The sequence below is a fragment of the Podarcis pityusensis genome (assembly GCF_964106645.2).
Source record: "Podarcis pityusensis genome assembly, chromosome: 3".
Classification (NCBI taxonomy): Eukaryota; Metazoa; Chordata; class Lepidosauria; order Squamata; family Lacertidae; genus Podarcis; species Podarcis pityusensis.
In genome coordinates, this window is record NC_138026.1 from 14,293,474 (window position 1) to 14,308,303 (window position 14,830).

General features: G+C 43.3%; 1 long non-coding RNA gene across 1 annotated transcript; it reads left to right on the plus strand.

Moving 5' to 3' along the window:
• The first annotated feature begins 1,472 nt into the window (after positions 1 to 1,472).
• On the plus strand, positions 1,473 to 14,784 carry LOC308473957. Its single transcript, XR_013984430.1, has 4 exons — positions 1,473 to 1,613; positions 1,705 to 1,818; positions 2,937 to 3,015; positions 14,637 to 14,784. It is a non-coding gene; the product is annotated as an uncharacterized lncRNA (long non-coding RNA).
• The last annotated feature ends 46 nt before the right edge of the window (positions 14,785 to 14,830 follow it).

Below are 14,830 nucleotides of genomic sequence, written 5' to 3' on the forward strand. Positions count from 1 at the left end.
GCTTGAGGTTACAGTGGCCAGTCTCTCCTTCAGGAAGGCAGCATCAATATGGAGGCATATAGTCAGCCTTTGCAGGCAGTGGGGGGGGGGGCAGGGCATGATATAGTTACCATAAACACAGGACAATCAATTGAGAATTTAACAGGCCACAGCTTTATTGATTACAGGTGTCAGCAGGTTTAGGCTGCTGGCTGATTTGGCAGGGTTAACCAAGGTTAAGAATCACCCTATGACATACATCAAATTGGGGCAACCCACAATATCACCATTTTGGGGGTGCCATGGCCCATTGGTTCATTTTTTAAAAAAAGTTTTCCATGCTTTATTAAGTTTCATACATAACAAAAACAAACTTATATAAACCAAAAACAATCTTGTGTCAGTAATCTTATGTAAATATACAAATAAAAATTTATTCAATCTTATACAGTCTCTTTTGTTCAGCATTCTTACTAATGCGTGATAGACTTCCCATCAACTACCAGTGCATTTAAAATTTCTAAGATCGAATGTACCTATGATTATTACCTTCGTCTTTTCATATTTTGTAATACAGTGGTACCTCGGGTTACATACGCTTCAGGTTACAGACTCTGCTAACCCAGAAATAGTACCTCGGGTTAAGAACTTTGCTTCAGGATGAGAACAGAAATCATGCTCTGGCAGTGCGGTGGCAGCAGCAGGCCCCATTATCTAAAGTGGTGCTTCAGGTTAAGAACAGTTTCAGGTTAAGAACGGACCTCCGGAATGAATTAAGTACTTAACCCGAGGTACCACTGTACATTCTTACAATGTATCGTACCAATTTTCCTTATTTCTTTGTTATTATTTTATACAGAGGTCATTCAAATGCAGCGCCGGTCCCTTTTTTGGGTTTCCAGACAAAAGCACCTCCCCAGGATCCCATCAAGGGGATACTCTTGATCCCTTGGGGTGGGTTGGGAGAGGAGCTATTCCTTGTCCAATTAGACTAAGGATCCAATTCATTGCCTTATCCACCATAAGTTGTCACAATTGCTATGAGATGGGCAAAACCCTCAGACAGACCCAGTCAGTCTGAAGGCAAATTTCTCCCTGGCTCTGGCTACTGTGACTGAAAATTTGCACAGCAAGGTCCTCTACAGGGCAGCCCACAAACACACAGAGTAGGGAACAATGGGTGATGGAATCTGACCCAAGATTTCCCTCTGTTTCGCTCCCAAACCATGCCCCTGAGCTCGCCCACAATTGGCTGCAACCATGAATGAGCCCCATCGCTCAGTGTGGCCGGAGGACGGAGTGAAATCATCCCCCGGCCACACCAAAGCCAAGATGCTGCCGCGACCCGCCATTGCCATCCTAGACCACAACTGATGCTCCCAGCCAGCTGGCAGTAAGTGGGCTTTCTCCTGCAAATTGACATCAGCATGAGGTCACAATGGCTGGCTGATGTCTTTCATATAGCATCACCATGAGGTCACAGTGGCCAGCATCTCCTTCAAGCTGGGGAGATCAGCATGGGGTCACAATGGCCAGTCTCATATTCCCTCTCAAAGACTGAAGCAGGAAGGAAGCAGCATGTCTGGGGCTTGCAGTTTTGTTGTTTTAAAACAGAAAAAGACTTTTCTTTTGTGGTAAGGTCCTATGCTTTCTTCTTTATCCCTCCAACAAAGTAGGTATCCACCACCCTCAAAAACTGGCTTTGGTTTTGCCATTAATATACAGATAAGCAGAAATCTGAGAAAATTGACCAAAAGGACGCTTTTATCTGCTGATGCACAGAATTCAGAGTACAGTTGTACCTCGAGTTACAGACGCTTCAGGTTACAGACGCTTCAGGTAACAGACTCCGCCAACCCAGAAGTAGTACCTGGGGTTAAGAACTTTGCTTCAGGATGAGAACAGAAATCATGCTCTGCCGGCACAGTGGCAGCAGGAGACCCCATTAGCTAAAGTGATGCCTCAGGTTAAGAACAGTTTCAGGTTAAGAACAGACCTCCAGAACAAATTAAGTTCTTAACCCAAGGTACCACTGTACATACTGCTCTACTCCCTTTCTTCTCACTAGAAGTGAAATAACTGTGTTGGTAAGTTTTAATTTTTGAGGCCCATGCCTGGCAGCTGGGTCTGTGAGCTACCCTGCCATTTTAATTACCCAGGATACCCACAATGTAGTATTGTGTGAAATTTCAACGGTGGACTCATAGCAACCTGCCACAGGTCACAGTGCGGTTTAAGCCCACACTGCTGTTACCAGGGACCAAATGACATTTTGCTAGGAGGTCCTGCAGCCCGGAGCCGAACCTCTATTTGGCTATCATAACATTATTTGCAGGAAAGCCAGCCAATTTTTAGCAGATATCGCTAACAGAATTATCTGTTTTGCATTTTCTGCACCTGTTTTTTTTATCCAGTCAATCTGAAGAGATGTGATATTCTTCTGGCTCACTGTGCCTATCAATCAACCACTGTGACTCTCCCCCACCACCACCCCTTTCAGGGGTACAGATTTAATTTCATTTCCAAAGCAAAAACCTCTCCCCTAGTGACTTTGGTAAGGATGCATACAGAGGGCTTACAGAAACGAACAACATGCATAGCTATGGAAAGGGGAGTGCAACGTTATCCATTCAAAACGCCTGTGTGAAAATATGTGAGGAAAATCTAATCGGCTCCATGGAAATCGGCCACTCTTAATTATTATGCTCAGTTGAAACTCTTTTCTCTCTCCCCTACCCCCCTTTTATGTTGGTTGTGTATATTACCTCTCAATGTTTCCTGACAGCTCTCTGTGATTTGTTATCAGCTCAGTTGTTTAAAAAATAGTAAGCGGGGAAAACAGACTTTCAGCTATGATTTGACAGAATCCGACACTTAAAAAAATAATCATCAGCTCCCTCCAGCTGGAGGCAACATCCCCTTTAGTTACAATCTGCTCCAATTATATTTTTATCTAGGTAGCAGTCAGAGTTTTGGCTAACTTGGAGGAGGTGAGGAACAGTGAGACTTTGTAAGTCACTTAACTCTCTTACCCAGGTAATTCTGCTGCTGCTGTTGCTTTTTTTTTTCATTTGTCAGCTCCCTTAGGAGGTATCCTATGAGGTCCCTGAGGAATAACCTGGTGGATATGAGGAAGGGGCAAGGAAATCTCTCTCTTTGTCTGTCGGATATGAATGTCTTATGACATAAACTACTAGTAATAGGGAAATAGCGACCTAAAGTCCTTTCATGATACAGCTTTATATATATATATGTGTATATAAAAGACAAAGAAAAACTTCGCTCCATTTCTGTGCAAATTCTTTAATCTTCCCTGGAACCCTGGTGGATTCTTAAATGGAATTAGATCGTAAGACAAAATGGCTTTCAGGAGACTATCTCTTGGCCTCTCGTCCACAGCGCTATAAAAAGAACAGCAGTGCTCTCTCGAACGCAACTTTCTCAGAGGTGTGCTTTCAAGAGTGTCAGCCGAGGCAAATCCATGTCATAAATGCAGTGGTATTTTTTCTCTCCCCCCTCCCCAATATTTATGGAGAAGGGATGAGAGAAATCATTTCTCCCCCTTCTCCTGTCAAATTGGAGCTGTTTTCATTACCACTCAAATGTGAGAAATCGATAGGAAGGGGGATGGGGAGATAAGGGCAATAACCATTAGTGAGATGGGTAGAGAAATTCGCACTTGAGATGCGAAATGCGGGCAGAGCTTTGTTTTCTCGCTTCCTTTCTTATAGCAAAAGGTCTGTCCCTCCCTCCCTTTGGTGAAATTGCATTTTTAAACTTTTTGCTACTGAGGGGTGACGTAGCTTTTTATTGCTATTTGCCAATACAGTGGTACCTCGGGTTAAGAACTTAATTCGTTCTGGAGGTCCGTTCTTAACCTGAAACTGTTCTTAACCTGAGGTACCACTTTAGCTAATGGGGTCTCCCGCTGCTGCCATGCAATTTCTGTTCTCATCTTGAAGCAAAGTTCTTAACCCGAAGTACTATTTCTGGGTTAGCGAAGTATGTAACCTGAAGCATCTGTAACCTGAAGCGTCTGTAACTCGAGATACCACTGTATGTAATCTCCATATATGAAACAAAAAAAAACCACATAGAGACACAGGCTGCAGTACTTCTTCTTCTCTGGCGATCACTCTTAGCCGAGTAAGATTATCTTCTATGAACATAGTCTTAATGGTGTGTCCGTAAGTGACTGTGGAGGCCAATTCCGGATCCACACATCCTTCCACAGTGGGGACATAGGTTTCTGGGAGGGAGTTGATCATGACAAAGATTTGCCAAGCGTGCCTTCCTCTTAGCACGTTTCTCCCTTTCGTCCTGAGTTCGAGCGTCTTCAAAGCCCATGACACCTTTTGTAAAGGCTGTTCTCCATTTGGGAGGCTAGTGTTTCCCAATTGTCAGTGTTTATACTACATTTTTTTTTTAGATTTGCCTTGAGAGAGTCTCTAAACCTCTTTTGTTGACCACCAGCATTATGCTTTCCATTTTTAAGTTCAGAATAGAGTAGTTGCTTTGGAAGATGATAATCAGCCATCTGAAAAACATGACCAGTCCAACGAAGTTGATGTTGAAGAATAATTGTTTTGACACTGGTGATCTTTGCTTCTCTCAATACACTGGCATTAGTTTGTCTGTCTTCCCAAGTGATGTGTAAAAATTTTCGGAGACACCATTGATGGAATCTTTTGAGGAGTTGCAGATGGCGTTTATAAGTGATCCATGTTTCACAATCAAGTAAGCATATTATATCCGCTAGGAGTAAGGGGGACTTTGACCTCAGTGGGACTTACATCAGAGGAGATACACATAGGATTGTGCTGGCTGTCTTCTAGTATTGGGATTCCAGTGCAAGAGAGAATTCCTTTTGGCATGTCTTTTTTCATGCTTATGGCTATCATGCCCGAAGGTGGTGCGGGACTGCACACCCTCCTCTGCCAATCCCACCCTCAACACCTGCCCCAGCTTGGACTCATACCCAGAGGGGGTTGCATATGAGCACCTGCTCATCCCATCTGAAAGCATGTCACACGTTCAGGATCCCGGCAAGACATTTGTGGGTTGTGATTGTGAGGAGCACCTACCCTGAGCAGCTGCTCATACATAGCAGGGCCCCACCATGCATTTGCCCACACTGAGTGTGTTAAGGGGAGGTTCAGTGGCATGGTCCGGGTCCTGGCCCACCTTCCATTGTGGCATAATGCATACATTATATGACGTGGGTGGCGCTGTGGTCTAAACCACCAAGCCTCTTAGGCTTGCCGATCAGAAGGTTGGTGGTTCGAATCCCCACGATGGAGTGAGCTCCCATTACTCTGTCCCAGCGCCTGCCAACCTAGCAGTTCAAAAGTACACCAGTGCAAGTAGATAAATAGGTACCACTGTGGCGGGAAGGCAAAAGGCTTTTTGTCCCGGTGTCCTGTTAAGCCAGAAGCAGTTTAGTCATGCTGGCCACTGTGGGATGTAATCCATTAGTACAGTCAAATCAACATTCCTTGTTTCCCTAGAGCGGGCACAGCCAGGGGGATGTTACTCCAGTCAGTATAACTTCCTGTTCCCCTGGTCTGGAGCATCCTCCCCCTGCATGTGATCTAGGAGATGGGTATGGCCCTGGCTGACTCCGTAAAAGAGCCGAGTTACGCAGCCATTTTCTCTCTCTTGCTCTCTCTCTTGTTTGCTGCTCTCCTGCAGCCATTTTGTTCTCTTAATATAATTTTGCTGTCTGCTGGTTCTCAGCCAGCAGCACATGAGCTCAGTCTCCATGTGAGATGAACTCACAGATTGTTATGTAACTAGTGAGTAAAGCCTGCCTTCCAGGGATCAAATCGTGAAGTGAAATGTGAGAAAATTTCTTGTTACTTTTAAGGAAAGACTCTTGTGTCTTTATTCTTTTAAGAGGGATAAAAGGGGACATCAGGAATAATCCAGCTGGGCAAACCAAATTGGATTACTTAACTAAAGAGATTCAAATGAATCTGCAAACTAGCTTCCTGCTATATTGAGGGGAAGCTGATCTGCTACATCACTCACTAGTGTGAGTGAAGGAAGGATAATGCTTATTCAATATATCCTTTCCTACTATCCTTAACATTTCCACAGCCACATGACCTGGAAAGCTGTCTGTGGACAAACGCTGGCTCCCTCGGCCTGAAAAGTGAGATTAGCACTGCACCCCATAGTTGCCTTTGACTGGACCCAACCGTCAAAGGGTCATTTACCTTTTTACCTTAATGCACACGTTGTTGTTGTTGTTGTTGTTGTTGTTGTTGTTCACAGAGCAAAATCAGGACTTCAGATACACATATCAAGTCAAAGGACAAAAGTTTCAAGCATCAGGGTCATACACTGTTGCACATACCTCATTTGTTTGTTTTTAGTATCTGGAAATTGTACTGTGGCAGTGTTTGACCCCATACTTGGCTATCCTTGCTATATAAATTCGTAATCTGAGCTGCTTCACTGCTGAAGCATTGGCTCCCTTAAAGTTCCTAGCTTCAATGCAGAGCTGACCTGAAGTGGAGAAAGGGATGTTCTCCTTCATTTCCCCACACAATTTTGCTCAGTGAACCACCCCATCAGCTGATACTGCTCTCAGAATGCAGTTCATTCCTTTAGATTCACAATGGCCAACTATGAGGCTCTATTGCACTTTTAAAAATCCCAGCTGTGGCAAGCAAGTGGCTATTTTTTTGGTCAAGACATTTGCTTTAAAGTATTTGTAATCCGCCCTTCAACCTGCAGCTCCCAGGGTGTAGATACAGAGGCATCAAAATCAGTTAAAGGTATGAAGCATCGAGCAAAATACAATAATGAAAATCCACCATAAAACTGCAGGTCCATAAAAACAAATCTGCAGCAATGTACAGTCATTCTGATTTCCACCGGAGAAAAACACCATGCAGTGCTAGCAGTTGTTCCAGCTCATTTGTCGAGTCGAGAAAGGCTACTGGAGCTTTTCCTAGGAAATGGGCCTCTGGTTATAGACGAGTGCCAACCCTGTTCCATCAATATGCCTTGGTGCACGAAATTTTCCCAGGTCAGGAGATGATCCACGTTATGGATCACAAATCCCACCAGCCACCACTGGTGACCATGTAACTGGTCACTCGGCCGAAGCAAAGGGCAACATTTTCATATTCTGCCATTGCACTGTTTTGAACGTAAAACTATTTCATCCCAATAAGGGATCGCTTTCAATAAGTAACTATGATATGAAAATACATATACACTATTATTTTGAACAAATTTCATGGATAGGCTCTACCTTGTAACAGCGTGAGAGAAATCAATAGGATTTAGCCAAGCTAACTGTGCACATAATTGCAGCCTTCGTTTCGGGAGCGAGACATGAAATGCTGAGCTGCCAGGCTCTCCTCCGTCTTTCAATGAAATATTCAGTTGGGCCTCAATGAGCTTATCAAGCTACAAAAGAATTTTATTGTTGTTTACCGAGTCAGACTGTCCATTTTTGTTTGTTTTGATGCCTCCAGCTGTGTTAGATTGTCCTGAAAAGTACCTCGTTCGCTTATTAGTTGATCTAAACCACCAGATATGCATGCCATAAATCCAGCTCACTCTATGGAGCTGCTCTTTTGCCATTTGCAATCAGAATATCATCATGTAAATTAGATTATGCTTTCTCTGCATGTTTTGGAGTTGTTCTAACCGTGCGGTAGCCAAACTCATCTGTGGAAAACAGAGACGGGCTCATGCTTTTCAGACATGGGCAGGGCATACTCAGATATAAGATACAGATTCGAGAATAGCTGAGAAACTTCCAGAAGCCCTACCAGATGCACATCTGAGGCACATCTTATACAACATCTTTACCCATTACAAAATTATTCTCCTAATTGCCAGTCATATCTCTGTGCTTGCTTAAAGAATACATGAAAATTACCCGTTCCTTATGACTCACAATGTACATTAGCTGTTTTCCCACATCACATGAGGTACATGGGCTATGACCCTAAATGCACCTGCCTGGGAGTTAGCCACATTGAACCCACAAGGACTTAATACAAAGCAGAAATTTGTAGGGACCAATATGGAAATTCATAGGAACCAATATGGAAACCAATAGGTGCTTCTGGGGACTGACTCACACCCACTCAATGCTAGAGAAGGGGTAGAAATTCATCCCAGTATGCATTTAAAGGTGAACTTTAAATGCTCACACATTTTGAAACAATATGCAGACCAAAACACACTTGTCCTTCAAAATTGCATCTCTCTGAATTTTGCAATGCAGCTCTCCGCCTAAGTAATGTTTGCAAAAACCCATATAACAAGGTAAAGCATGCATATAGATCCATATATTACTGAAAATAACATTCCAAAATGGGAGGACATATTAGTGAGGGCCATTTAAAGACCAAGTTGTGTTGCTTCATGTAAAGCCATCTTAAGCTGTTATGCAATTAAGAGACTAGGTAAGAGCCTGTGTCATGTTTGGCTTCCTCACACTGTATACAGAGTGAGAAGGACACTGGTCCTCTGGATTAAGTGAGGGAAGGGCTTAAGGACTTACCTCACAAGTATGCGCAATATTTCACAACTGTTTTATCTCTCTTTTTAAACTAGCTAATAACACAGCTCAGGGGTTGCCAATCCTTTGGGGCCAGTGGGCAAATTTGCAACTTGGAAAGTGCTGTGGGTACCAGTGGCGGGGAAAAAACTGCTGCATATCCTCCAAATCTTGGGTCCCAAAACCGGGACATGCATATTCCTACCTGTTCTCCCACGTAAGTCATATGACCCACAAGAGATCACAGAGCCCCAAAGACATGATTTTTTCAGGGCCATGCTCGCACAGCACCCAAAACCATGCATTTTGGGGCGTCACGCTTTTTTTCTGGGCAAGATCTCAGTGTGAATTGTAAAAAAAGCCCCCAAGCTTTCCTTTTGGGAATTAGAGGGACAGAACTACCCAAACTGTATAGAAATTTATTCATGTATACAACTACAGTGGCAAAAGAAGAATGGATATAAAAACGTATGGAATATGCAGAAATGGCGAAACTTACTGGAAAAATAAGAAATCAAGATAACAAACTTTTTATAAAAGAATGGAAATGGTTTATTGAATATTTACAAATAAACTGTAAACAGATAAGAACATTGGCAGGATTGTTGTAATAACCTGCATTTTTATAAGAGTATATAGTTAAAGTAAATGAATAAATGAGCAAATTAAGTTAATTTGGATATGCAGAAAGTATTGAGAATAAATTTAAGAAACCACAGAAAGAGGGGGAAGGAAGTCAAGTTTTGAAATGTTAAAAGGATTGTAAAATCATTGAAATGTATAAAATTGAAAATAATAATAATAATAATAATAATAATAATAATAATAGATCTCAGTGTGAAATTGCAAGAGAGCACAGCACCCAAAATGGCTGCTGTGTTCTCAAATGAGAAAACAAAACATCTCGTTCTTTTCCGGGACACTTGCAGGGTATGCTGCTGTGGGAGTATGGTACATCACAAGTTGACTGTCATGGGGGAAGGGTGGCATAACATGACACAAAATGGCTGCCACAAATAAAAGAGATTGGATCGCAAAAAGGTGTGAGCATTCCCCCATTAGACAAATTGGGTCCTCCCTTAAAGAGGGCACATATTGCGGTGAGACCTGGACAACCGACACACTGTGTTGTGGGTGGGTTCAAGTGGTAAGCCACAACACTCAATTGGTAGGTCCCTCGAAGCTGTGTGCAATCTGGCCAATGGGACGCAGTCCAAACGGTTTGAGGGACCTATTTATGCCCATGCACGTGACCCAGAGCTTCCTCTTTCGGTGCGTGCATTGGGAACACCCGCCCACCTCTCCCTACTTTTAGAGCTTGTTGTGCTTGACCTTGCTATGGCACCGTGTGTCATCTGTCGTTGGGACAGGGGCACAGCAGGAATTTCCCCCACTTGGCTGATTGGCTGTTGCCATTTGGATTTCGCCTGCCGCGTAGCAAATCGTCACAACTTGTAAGGTTGCGAATAGGCTCTGGTTCAGGTGATAGGGATGGGAGAACGCTCTCGCCATCCCTATGTGAAGGGTATTCCGTTAAAGGAATCCAGGGACTCGACGGTTTGGTCAACCGCCGTGAGGGGATTGTGCCCATGCCTGAGTCCAGGGAGACATTTGGGTGGCGGAGTCAGCCCATGCCCGGCTTTCCACTTATCCAGGTGTTCACCCTTGGCTGACCTATGCTGGTGCCCTGGGTCAGCGCTACCTGCATGGCAGGGAGCTAGTCGAATCAGAGCCTATGCAACCAGTCACTTTCTGTAATCAATAAAGTTGTGGCCTAAATTCTGCCAAAAAGCAAACCTAAAACTTGAGTCAAGTGTGAATTTATTTAGGGGGGAGGTTTCTGGGCCTGAACACCCAAACACACCAGAAGGCAATCGCATCAGCTATCACTGCACTTGCTCACAGAAGGGAACACTTTGCACTTCTCTGTTCAGATTGGGAGGGTAGATCCTGGCATGCAATTAAATGTGTCTGAGTTCACATGGTCAATATATAGACATTGAGGCAGTACAAATAGGAACTGAACAGGATGAGCAAACAATCTTTGCATTGTGTTTGAGGAAATATATTTGAGGGGATTTATTTCTCAGGCACTGGAGGAGGGACACATAATTATAGACAGGAGTAGCAACCAATGTGCGGACTTTGGCTTGATACTCTTGTTTCCTAGTAATACCCGTCTCTCTCCCCCCCCCCCCCCATTTCACCAAGACTGAACAAGGAATTTCCTAGGGAAAGGGAACAAATTTGCACTTTCTGGAACAATATGCCAACCAGCTGTCTTTTAAAATGCGCTTTTCTTCAGATTCTGCAGTGCAGTTTTCCAACCTAAGAATTTTTTTTTTAAGGTGAACTGGAGGCAGTTGGAGGATGGATGGTGGCTAACAGATTGAGGTTGAATCCTGACAAGACAGAAGTACTGTTTTGGGGGGACAGGAGGCGGGCAGGTGTGGAGGATTCCCTGGTCCTGAATGGGGTAACTGTGCCCCTGGAGGACCAGGTGCGCAGCCTGGGAGTCATTTTGGACTCACAGCTGTCCATGGAGGCGCAGGTCAAATCTGTGTCCAGGGCAGCTGTTTACCAGCTCCATCTGGTACGTAGGCTGAGACCCTACCTGCCTGCGGACTGCCTCGCCAGAGTGGTGCATGCTCTGGTTATCTCCCGCTTGGAGTACTGCAATGCGCTCTACATGGGACTACCTTTGAAGGTGACCCGGAAACTACAACTAATCCAGAGTGCGGCAGCTAGACTGGTGACTGGGAGCGGCCGCCAAGACCATATAACACCGGTCTTGAAAGACCTACATTGGCTCCCAATACGTTTCCGAGCACAATTCAAAGTGTTGGTGCTGACCTTTAAAGCCCTAAAAGGCCTCGGTCTGAAGGAGCTTCTCCACCCCCATCGTTCTACCCGGTCACTGAGGTCCAGCACCGAGGGCCTTCTGGCGGTTCCCTCACTGCGAGAAGCCAAGTTACAGGGCCTTCTCAGTAGTGGCGCCCTCCCTGTGGAATGCCCTCCCACCAGATGTCAAAGAGAACAACAACTACCAGACTTTTAGAAGACATCTGAAGGCGGCCCTGTTTAGGGAGGCTTTTAATGTTTGATGTAGTACAGTATTTAAATATATATTTTTTTGGAAGCCGCCCAGAGTGGCTGGGGAAGCCCAGCCAGATGGGCAGGGTATAAATAATAAATTATTATTATTATTATTATTATAAATGTGGTGAATTGGAAAGGTTACTGGAAAAATGAGAAACAGGGAGAAGCTGAAATTAACTGATCTGCCCATTCCTAACAAGAAGGCAAGAAATGTCAGTACCTTACTGGATGAAACTGAGGTGCATTTGGTTTAGCACGCTGTTTCGAATGATGTTCCTCACCCACCAAGATGCCTGTGGGATGTCCAGACAAAGGGCAATAAAGCTAATGGCCTTCATCAAAGCACAAATGGGGAATGTAAGTAATTTGTACACAGTAAATTACATCTATATAAATACCTCAACCGACATTCTAAAATTCTTTTAAAGCCAGATCTTGGATATCCCCTCTATTCCCATCTTGTTTGCGAAATATGAAAATAATAAGATGTGTTTTCCTGGAAGCAAGGCTGTATTAGTATTTGTGAACGGCTCTCCATTCTCTGCTGCGGTCTGTCTAATAGCCTTTCCAGATCTGCGCTGCAGGCCTTTTAAGAATGTAATCTCTATAATCTATATCAATTTATTTTAATTTAGCACATTTGTTCCTTGTTTGTAGTAATGGATCATCTGTTGCTTGGTGTTTTGACTCATGCTGGAATATGAATACAAATAAGAACAGGAATAAAACCCCAGTGCCTTGATCATCGGAGGCCCTGGAAAAGCTGACCTCATCCAGCCAGGACAGCAACAGCAATGTTGTGTTTAATTATCCTGCTGACAAAAAGTGAGGCTTCATTACCTCTGCTGAGCAATAGACAACTCAGACAAATTTTATAGCATCCTCTAAATGGCCTGAGACTCCAAACTGTCTTTGTTAATACCTGTGATTCTCTGTTACTTAATTTCCCTCGTTGTTGTTGTTGTTTTCTCTGCCACATCTTCAGTTTACACTTTCTAAACATTTTGGTGACTCCACAGAAACCCAGGATTTTTTTTAATATAACATTTTTATTAGTTTTTAGCATATTAATTATCATTCATACAACAAAACTTCTCATCTTATGCAACATTTTTTTGGACTTCCGTCAACACCTCTGATGATTTTCCATTCTTATCACTTATTATGCATTTCTTAATTTCATATTACCTTTAATTATATTGACTAACAATCCTCATTGTCTTTTTTGCAATATTTCAAATAATTCACCTTACAAAACTTCTTGCAAACCTACTAGCGTAATCTGATCCTCACAATTACTTTTCAAATAGTCCGTAAATTTACTCCAGTTTTCTGAGAATCTCTGGTCCCGCAGGTTTCAAATTCTTACTGTTAGTTTGTCTAATTCTGCATAGCCCATCAGTTTCATCCTCCATTCTTCTCTTGTCGGTAATTCTTCTTGCTTCCAATTTTGTGCCAATAAGAAACCCAGGATTAAATTGTAAACCACAGAGCCGGGCCCCTCTCTTTGCCACCATCACAGAGGCACATTTCTTGGGGGAAGTCCTGAGAGAATCTGAACAAACACCATCACTGATGCTGTAAATGTGGGTACCAGGTTGAGAGCTGCAACTGGATGACCTCACAGCTTCTTCCAGTTCAATGTCTCTTTCAATGGAACCGGGACTCATTTTCTTGAATCATGATGGCACAGAGTTTCTAATGGCTGTGTTTTGCCAAGATTCATGTCTCTCTCCTCATATGAACTGTCCCGGACCCTGTGATCATCATCTAAGGCTCTTCTTCGTGTGCCTCATCCACAAGAGGTCCGGAGGGTAGCAACACAAGAATAGGCCTTTTCGGTGGTTGCTCCCCATTTCTGGAATGCTCTCCCCAGGGAGGCTCACCTGGCGCCTCCGTTACATATCTTTAGGCACCAGGCAAAAACATCTCTCTTCTCCCAGGCCTTTGGCTAATCAAACAATCTATGGTCTTCTAAACTGTGGCGGGGGGTGGTATTGTTTTGGTTTGTCATTATGGTTTTTTAAAATTATTATTACAAATCATCCTGTGATCCTTGGATGAAGGGCAATATGGAAATTTAAGAAATAATAAATAATGCCATATAAATAGGATGGCCACATGTCCTACTTTGGTGAGGGTGGGCCTCTAATTGAAGAGTGTCTGGCCCAAGTTCAGTTTAACGGCAAATAACATTTGTTTTACTAAATAAAGAAGAAGGGAAAGCCAGGGAGGAGGTGGGCAGTTTTGAAGTGCTCTTCAACATATAGAACATAGACAGAAAACTGAGCAGACACATAGATTACCTGGCCACAGTCTTCCTCACTATGCAGAGATGTGCTGGGTTTCTATTTAAATTATAGTAATTATTGCCAAATTTGCATCTTTATATATAGATTAGCATATGCAAAACTTACGTAAATCTATAATACCTGGTCTGTTTTTCTGTGATGCAATAGCCCAGTTCATAGAGCCTGAGACTCATAATCTCAGGGTTGTGGGTTTGAGCCAAGAATTCCTGCATCGCAGGGTGTTGAGCTAGATGTCTCTCGTGGTCCCTTCCAACTCCACAGTTCCATGATTCTATTGTTGCTCTTTTTTGATGCACAAGAAAGCAGCCACCCAAGAGATAAACTAGGAAGACATGTAGATAAATCTGAAACATTATTACAGCAGACTCCTGCAGGGTGGTCTAGCAGAGGGCTATAGGCTCATTAGGCTGGCGCTTCCTGGCACTTTCAGCACAGTTTTCAGAAAAGGATGTCATACATATTGACCTCCCTCAAAGAAGTTCCTAGATGCATAAAATGAGACGAGGAAGGAGTGCAAAACACAGTTTATGCATCGATGTCCGTGTTCGAACCATTTATCAATAATAAGCAACAAGCTACAGTATTGGCTTTGTTCCAGGAAAGAAAGGAGGGTGGGAAATCAGTTTTAAGTTTAAACAAGCACAGGGGTAAAGTAAGCCCCTTTTAACAAATTATTTTAATCTCTGTTGCTATGACTAATGTGGATTTTCCTTGCACAGAGGGGGCAGAGAGAGAGGAGATGGTGACTTCTGTAAGAGAGGAGACAGATGCAGTCCGCCTGCAGCCACACACATTTGCTCAACAGGCCACCGCTGCTGCCATAATTCTTCCAGGAGGGAGCCAATAAAAAAATCATATAAAATTTTATTATGTTTGTGACACTAGTTATTATATCCAGCAGTCAGAATGCTTA